Source organism: Sciurus vulgaris, assembly GCF_902686455.1.
Source record: "Sciurus vulgaris genome assembly, chromosome: X".
Taxonomy (NCBI): domain Eukaryota; kingdom Metazoa; phylum Chordata; class Mammalia; order Rodentia; family Sciuridae; genus Sciurus; species Sciurus vulgaris.
The window spans coordinates 21547373-21554029 of NC_136471.1; the positions used below are offsets into that span (position 1 = coordinate 21547373).

The 6657-nt window shown below is 38.4% G+C and overlaps 1 pseudogene across 1 annotated transcript; it reads right to left on the minus strand.

Annotated features, from left to right (window-relative positions):
- Positions 1-3209: 3209 nt before the first annotated feature.
- Positions 3210-4557, minus strand: LOC306651057 (ubiquitin carboxyl-terminal hydrolase 2-like; annotated as a pseudogene). Its single transcript has one exon. The product of its transcript is annotated as a ubiquitin carboxyl-terminal hydrolase 2-like (transcript).
- Between the last annotated feature and the right edge of the window lie 2100 nt (positions 4558-6657).

Sequence of the window (6657 nt, forward strand, 5' to 3'; positions counted from 1 at the left end):
TTAGCATAATATTCTTTATTTCTATCCATGTACAAGCAAATACCATAATTTCATTCTTCTTTATGGCTACATAATACTCCATTGTGTATATATACCACATTTTCTTCACCATTCATCTACTAATGGGCATCTGGGTTGATTCTGTAACTTAGTTATAGTAAATTGTGCTGCTATAAACATTAATGTGCCTGTATCAATTAAGTATACAGATTTTAGGTCTTTTCATATAAATACTGAGGAGTAGGATAGCTGGATCATATGGTAGTTCCATTCCTAGTTTTTTTAAAGAAGCCCTATATTGATTTCCTTAGTGGTTGTACTAATTTTCAGTCCCATTAACAATGTATGAGTGTACCTTTTCCCCCATATCCTCACCAGCTTTTATTATTATTATTTTCATTCTGACTAAAGTGAGATAAGGAACTTTTGATTTGCATTTCCTTGATTGCTAGGGATGTTAAATATTTTTCATATATTTCGTGGCCATTTGTGTTTCTTCTTTTGAGAAATGTCTATTTAGATCTTTTGACCACTTATTGAATACGTTATTAGTGTTTTTTTGTTTGTTTGGTTGGTTTTTGGTGGTAAGGTTTGAATTCTTTATATATTCTGGGAATTTTTCTTATTGTATGTTCTATTTACTTATGCATGACAGCACAATGCATTTTGACTCATTGTACACAGAGTACAACTTTTCATTTCTCTGGCTGTACACAATGTAGATTCACACCATTCGTGTAATTGTACATGAACATAGGGTAATGATGTTTGTCTCTTTCCACCATCTTTCCTTCCCCTCTCCCCCTCCGCCCCTCATTTCCCTCTATATATTCTTGGTATTAAATTCCCATTGGAAGAGTAACTGGTGAAAATTTTCTTCCATTCTGTAAGCCCTTTCTTTACATTCTTAATTGTTTCCAAAGCACAAGAAATAAAACCCAAGAAGCAATAATTGGGATGGCATCAAATTAAAAAGTTTCTGCACAGCAATGGAAACAAGACCATGAAAAGAGAACATAGAGAATGGGAGAAAATATTTGCAAGTTACTCTTCTGACAGAGGATTAATACCCAGAATATATACAGAGCTCAAAAAACTTAACACCAAAAAAAACCCTTATTTAATAAATGGCCAACTGAGCTACATAGATGTTTCTCAAAATAAATAGCAAAAAGAAATGAAAACAGTCAACAAATATGAGAAAAAAAGTTCACCTTCATTAGGAATCAGGAAAATGCAAACAAATACTATGCTGAGATTTCATCTCATTCCAGTTAGAATAGCATCCATCAAACACATAGATATTAATAACTGCTGGTGAGGACGTGGGGAGAGAGGGATACTAACACATTTTGGTGAGATGGTACATTAGTACAACCACTATGGAAATCAGTATGGAGATTCCTCAAAAGCAACAGGTATTTTTCAAGTTGAAGAAATTCCCTCTATTCTTAGTTTTCTGAGTTTAAAAAAAGTGTTTTGTTTTTGGTACTGGGAATTGAACCCAGGGGCATTCTGCCACTGAGCTGCATCCTTCATCCTTTTCATTTTTTAAAAAAGTTTGAGATGTCTTGCTATCTTGATGAGGGTATAATTTGCTGAGGCTGGCCTTCAACTTGCAATCTTCCTGCCTCAGACTCCCTATTTGCTGTGATTACAGGCAAGCACTACTATGCCAAGCAGTTTGCTGAGATTTTTTTATGATGAATTCATATTGAATTCTTATAAAATGCTTTGTATGCATCTATTGATATCATCGTATGATTTTTCTTCATTGGCTAATTGGTGTGATGGATTACACTAACATTGGTATGTATTTTAAAATTTGTTATTGGTATATTATAATCATACATAAAGTGGGAACATTGTGATATATTTGTATATGTGCAGAATAGTTTGTTTGATTTAATTTTATATTGGAATGTTGAACCAGGGTTGGATATCTGGAATATATTCTACTTGTCCATGTAGCAGAGTTGTTTTTATACATTACTGGGTTCATTTTGCTAATATTTTATTGAGGATTTTTTTGTATCTATATTCATGAGAGACATTGATCTGTAGTTTTCCTTTTTTTTTGTAATGTCTATATCTAGCTTTGGTATTAGAGTGACACTAACCTCTAGGAATGACTTAGGAGGTATGCCCTCTTTTTCTCTTTTCTGGAAAATATTTCAGATAATTGACATAATTTCTTCTTATGTATTTGGTAGAATTTGCTGGTAAATTCATTTGGACTTGATGCTTTATATTTTGGAAGGCACTCAATTATTCATTTAATTTCTTTGCTAATTGCCTATCAAGATGATTTTTTCTTTTTGTGTGGGTTTTGTTAAATTATGGTTTTATAAAAATTGATTCATTTCATTTAAGTTATCAACCATGAGAACAACTTCGTTATTTCTGTATTATTCTTAAAATAATTGGTCCATGGAATCAGTAGTGCTGGCCCCTCTTTCATTTCTTTTTTAAAATTTTCCTTTTTCGTTTCTGATACTGGTAATTTGTGTATTTACCTTTTTCTTTACTTAATCTGCACAGATATTTATTAATATTATTTCTCAAATTTATTGATCTTTTCAAATAACAGGCTTTTGATTTCATTGATTTTTCTTAGTTAATTTCTTGTTTTTAGTGTTAGTGATTTATTTGCTAATTTGTATTATTTGTTTTCTTTTCCACACTTTGGTTTCAGTAAGAGGTAGTGGGCAGGAAGAACTTGATTCTACTTCCTTCCCTCTTCATCTCACTGCAGTGCACAACATACCAGGGGCTAAGAGCAGAACCCTACTTCCCCCAGTGGGTTTGAACATAGCACTGGGGAAAAGGGAAGGGACTGAGGGATATGTCAGGGAAGGGCTGTTACCCCCTAGTTCCCAAATGATATAAGGCACAATTCTTGCAGGCGGCTAGATTGCATCCAAAACAAAACGAAAAACCCAAAACAAAAACTTGTTTAGATCCGAGGTCTACTGTGGTGTGCTTGAGCCTGGCCAACACTCACCTAGCACCCCAGGGGGCTAGCATTAGGAAACTTGTACTTGAAGAATTAACCAAAAAGGACCAGCCCAACTTCCCAGCTGTGAAGAGGTACAGAGGAGAGGGTCTCCTCTGAATACTTTCATTACAGTATGTAAAGAAAGATGGGCTTTGAAATAACCAGTTTTTCTCAAAGACATCCCTTGCCGGTGCCCTCAGAATCAGTAGCATTAAGGGGACTCTTGGCTCTTGGATGCTTCCTGTACTGGACCGGTGCACAGGTCCAGGTAGACAGGTGCCAGCTCCTCAATGGTGCCATGATGAAGGCGACTATGCTCCCAGCAGGCTCCAGAGGGCGCTGTCTTCCCAGGAAGCGCGGGTGCTGGAGAGAGCCACAGGTGGACGAAGAACCCCTCACAGACTGGGAAGGGTGGACTGGCTAACTGGTAGGAGAGCAAATAGGCGTTGCTGGTGAGGACGTGACTGGAAGGCATGGGCATGACCCCGGAGTCACGGAAATTGTGCCATTTGCCTGTCACTGGATTTGGGCAGTAGGCTGAATAATAGCCACCCAAGGGGCTTCTGGAGTGATTAGACACAGCATACAGGTTATAAACAGTGTGGCTGATGTTTTCTCAGGCAAATTCTGTCAAATCCAGGTCTTTTAGTCGGGAGTTCACAAATATTGTGAGCTTGCTAGATCATATCCTGGATTCTGAGAACCACTTCTGGTGGAGCACCAAGATCCTTGGGAACCTCTGGATGGAGAACTTTATACATCTCTTTCTGGCTCGGTAGCAACAGCATGTTGGCTGTTCATCACCATCAAGCACGTCCTCTTTGGTGAAGAGCCTCATGCAGTCCATTAGCGTTACCTCAGGATAACCTCGCTTAGCAATGGGCAGTGAAAGGTCCCAGAGGGGATCAAAGACTAGAGCAGTAATTACATGGGTGCACGTCAGGAAGCTCTTTAGCTGCCCGACAAAGAGATCCCCAATCCGACTGTCTTCTTGTTCTAGATATTTCCTCGACATCTCGTTCTTTTACATCATCAGGAGGATGGTTGAGATTCTCAGGGTCGAATTTCGACCTCACTGTACCTCGGTTCACCTGGTTGTGGAGCCCATCCAGAAGAATGTAAGGGAACTCCTGAGCAGGAATCCTGCTGATTATAACCAACAAGACGCTGTGCATATCTCTGGATCTGGGTCTTGAACTCAGATGGGCTCACCAGATCATTGGAGGATGAAGTCCATGTTGCCTGGATTAGTTTTGTAAACTCTTTCATGAGGGTTGTGTGTGCATCGCTGGTGTAGCTGAGGTCCCGCCGCTGGAGCTCCCCTACGTTGCTCAGGCACTGCGGAATCCAGTTCAGGAAGCACCATGATGCTGGTTTCGAAGACCAGCCAAAGCCTGGGCACTCTAAGAATTCCTGGCTTTGTTGAGCCGAAGCCCCATGAAGGTGGAGAGCAGTAGGAACGGGGAGAGTGAGGAGCACGGCGTCAGCTCCTTGGCGAGGGAGGGAAAAGGGGTGGCTGGAGGCTCCTTGGGCAGGATCTCCATATACGATGTGCGCATACTCGGGGTGGACGCAGGCTCAGTCCTACATCTAACAGTGGTCAGGTGGGCGCAGGGAGTCCCTGCACGGTGCCACAGGCGGCACATCAAGACCAGCGAGGCCGCCACAGGACATTGTCCACAGTGCCCAGCGGTAACTGTTATGGCTGGGCCGACCATGCGCCCTTCCACCTCACCCTCCCCACTGCGCCGGCCCGGCTCTCGCACTCCCGCGAACTCCCAAATGCACTTCTAATAGGAAAATTAAATGGTGAATTCACTTTAGAAAATAGTTTGGCAGTTATAATATGAATCAGTAATCCCACTTCTAGGTATATACCTAAAATAATTGAAAACGTGCTCAAACAAAATTGTGAAAATAAATGTTCATAGCAGTGTTAATCATTATAGTCCAGAAGTGAGAATACCTAAATGTACATCAATGGATGAATGAATCAACAAAATTTTGTATATCCATACAATGGAATATTATTAAACCATAAAAAGAAATGTTACTGATACATTCTACAACATTGATGAACTTTGAAAATATTTTGCTGTGTTAAAAAATCACAAAATAGCAGGCATTGTATGATTTCATTTTTAAGAAATGTCCAGAACAGGCCAATCTATAAAGGCAGGAAACAGATTAGTGACTGGGCAATGGGAAAATGGAGAATGACTGCTAATATGCCCAAGGTGGATTTTGGGAGTGTTTAACGTGTTCCCAACTTAGATAGTGTTGGTGGTTGTACAACCTTATGAATATGCTAAAAATCACTGAATTATACAGGCTAAAATTTAAAACAATTAAAACAAATACACTGGCTCATATCATAGAACTTTGAGAACTTGTTAACCCATTTTCTCATATTTTGGAGAAAATACCATATGTAGCCATCCATTCAGAAATGCTCATTAAGTAAAGGTAATTTTCATGATTTGATAGCTACTGCATAGCTAGTTAGAAAATGATTAAAACTTAGGAGTTGTTCTTTATCATACAACTTGGAAAACTTTGCCCCACTTTATCATCTGAAAGCATACTCTTAATTTTTTCTGCTTGTATCTTATCTAAAGCTGAGTTGTGAAGGGAAAAAATAAAACATGTAACTTAAATGAAATATATTACATTCACTCTTCCAGATTTGTGTTTTAGTAATCAAACCAAATCATCAGAGAGATGCACATTTAGACCACATTATTTTGTCTTTTTGTAGAGTTACTTTAATGAAATTACCCTTTGACATAGTGCTATCTGCCTGCATTGAAGTGTATCATCAAAAAGAGTCACACGGAACTAGCTACATATTATACTTCACTGCCAGGATGGTTTTGAGTGTTCTCTATAATACATTTTCCAATTACATAAAGGCCCACACCACTAATTTCTCTTCAGATTTAAAACAAGGAAAACTGTTTTTTATGAAAATTTTGTTTGATAACACTCTTGTAAACACTGTGACTCTTGTCATTGCTTGTATTTGCCCCTTTGCTTTTGTTACTATGTAGGTCCAAGAACATTTGTTGGTTATTTCCTTGCTGTATAAGATTGTTATGCATGCTTTGCACATTAAACTTATTCATGGCTTTATGTGTATCTTGTATTATGTTTAGCTCTGTAATACCTAAATCATTTTTCCTAGTGATGAAGTAATAGATGGGCAGACTGATTTTGATAGAGAAGGTAGTTAAACCAACAGATCCTGGCCGTGGCATCAGAGAGATTCATCATGCCAGCCAAAAATTTACTCGGACTCCACAAAAACCATTTCACAAATTCATACTCTTGCCCAAAAGGTGTGAGAATAAGAATCAATGACTGGCTCAGTGCAACAAAACTACATGACAATATATGAATATACCACAGTGAATTTGACCTTTATGCATATCTATAAAGTACCAATTAAGAAGAACTATAAATAAATAGAAGGAAGACCAGTAGAGGAAGGGGAACAGGTGGAAGTAGGAGGAGAGGGAGAGAGGAAGAACTGAGGACTGTTGTGAAACAAATTATATTCTATATATGAATGGTTATGTCAAAATGAACCCTAATACAATGTACAACTATAATGTACCAATAAAAACACAAAAACCCTATAAGAGTTTTAATCACATTCA